Raw genomic sequence first — 2,663 nt, forward strand, 5'->3', positions numbered from 1 at the left:
TTTCTCCCTCTCTGCCGGTATTGTCCGCCATAGCTTTTATTTAACACTAATTGCTACCTCTTGAGCACTGCGTTGGATTTCCTTGAAGAGGAAAGGATGATGCAGCAAAGTAGCGTAAGTATTTCCCTCAGTTTTTGAGAACCAAGGTATCAATCCAGTAGGAGGCTACACGCGAGTCCCTCGTACCTGCACAAAACAAATAACTCCTCGCAACCAACGCGACAATGGGTTGTCAATCCCTTCACGGTCACTTACGAGAGTGAGATCTGATAGATATGATAAGATAATATTTTTGGTAATTTTATGATAAAGATGCAAAGTAAAATAAAAGCAAAGGAAATAACTAAGTATTAGAAGATTAATATGATGGAAGATAGACCCGGGGGCCGTAGGTTTCACTAGTGGCTTCTCTCAAGAGCATAAGTATTTTACGGTGGGTGAACAAATTACTGTTGAGCAATTGACAGAATTGAGCATATTTATGAGAATATCTAGGTATGATCATGTATATAGGCATCACGTCCGAGACAAGTAGACCGACTCCTGCCTGCATCTACTACTATTACTCCACACATTGACCGCTATCCAGCATGCATCTAGAGTATTAAGTTCATAAGAACAGAGTAACGCTTTAAGCAAGATGACATGATGTAGAGGGATAAATTCATGCAATATGATAAAAACCCCATCTTGTTATCCTCGATGGCAACAATACATTACGTGCCTTGCTGCCCCTACTGTCACTAGGAAAGGACACCGCAAGATTGAACCCAAAAGCTAAGCACTTCTCCCATTGCAAGAAAAATCAATCTAGTAGGACAAACCAAACTGATAATTCGAAGAGACTTGCAAAGATAACCAATCATACATAAAAGAATTCAGAGAAGATTCAAATATTGTTCATAGATAATCTTGATCATAAACCCACAATTCATCGGTCTCAACAAACACACCGCAAAAAGAAGATTACATCGAATAGATCTCCACAAGAGAGGGGGAGAACATTGTATTGAGATCCAAAAAGAGAGAAGAAGCCATCTAGCTAATAACTATGGACCCGAAGGTCTGAGGTAAACTACTCACACTTCATCGGAGAGGCTATGGTGTTGATGTAGAAGCCCTCCGTGATGGGGTCTCGTGGATACAGAAAGTTGCGGCGGTGGAATTAGGGTTTTGGCTCCCTCTCCGATCGTTTGGGGTACGTAGGTATATATAGGAGGAAGGAGTACGTCGGAGGAGCAACAGGGGGCCCACGAGGGTGGAGGGCGCGCTTGGGAGGGGTAGGCGCGCTCCCCTACCTCGTGGCCTCCTCCTTTATTTCTTGACGTAGGGTCCAAGTCTCCTGGATCATGTTCGTTCCAAAAATCACGTTCCTGAAGGTTTCATTCCGTTTGGACTCCATTTGATATTCCTTTTCTTCGAAACCCTAAAATAGGCAAAAAACAACAATTCTGGGCTGGGCCTCTGGTTAATAGGTTAGCCCCAAAAATAATATAAAAGTGGATAATAAAGCCCAATAATGTCCAAAACAGTAGATAATATAGTATGGAGCAATCAAAAATTATAGATACGTTGGAGACGTATCACTAATCGAGAAGAAATATAAAACAATTTAGTATTCAAATTACAGTGCATGGATGCAATCAATAAGAAAAAACTGAATCATATAATACATAATATGCATCGTCTCGAATAATATATAATCTCGAATACATCGTCTCAAATAATATATAATCTCGAATACATCACTGGCTAGGTAGCTAATAAAGATCGAATACTACAGAAGAATCTAGGCCACTCGCGGTTCTTGGAGCGCGGGCGATGGACACCCAAAGACAAGGAACCATCACAGGATCATATCTTCGGTCATCTGCCCAAAGAACCTGCCAGGTATTGGAGAACCTGACGTCCATAGTAGCCATGTAGCGATGGACGTGCTCGTCCTCCTCCTCCTCCGGCGGGGTCGGCTCCCTCTGCACCGAATGTGGCCCACGCGAACGCCACCAAAGGAGATCAGGGTCGACGACGGGACCCGAGGCCAGGTTCCTCACCAAGCGGCGCGCCCCTCCAGGTAGCACCTCCCAGTGCCAGCCCGGCGGAGCCCAGTCCCGGACATGGGTCAGCCGGACGTCGTGGCGAACGGGTCAACGGCGAGGATACGGGCCGGGCATCGTCGAGAACAAATACTATATGCCCGCAAAAAGTAACATTTTTTAAATGATTGGATTGTGATAACTAAAATTCTATATGAAAATTCTAACAACTTGACATTAATCTAATTCATCTAGCTAAAACTAACTCTAAAATTTCTAACATTTCTATATACATAACTAACATTTCTAATATTTCTATAACTAAAAAACAGAAAAATTGCTAACATTTCTATAAATATTTCTATAACTAAAAAACAGGAAAATTTATAACATTTCTATATAACTAACATTTCTAATATTTCTATAACTAAAAAACAGAAAAATTGCTAACATTTCTATAACAATATGTGTGTGTGTGTGTGTGGACATGGCGTCCAGGGCAGGAGCTCACCGGCGAGGCGCGACGACGGGGGGCGGCGACGGGGACGGAGACGGGCGGTGACGACGGGGATGGGGACGGGGCGGCGGCGATGACGGGGACGGGGACGGGCCGGGCGGGACGACAGGAGG

The sequence above is a fragment of the Triticum dicoccoides genome, chromosome 7A (assembly GCF_002162155.2).
Source record: "Triticum dicoccoides isolate Atlit2015 ecotype Zavitan chromosome 7A, WEW_v2.0, whole genome shotgun sequence".
Classification (NCBI taxonomy): Eukaryota; Viridiplantae; Streptophyta; class Magnoliopsida; order Poales; family Poaceae; genus Triticum; species Triticum dicoccoides.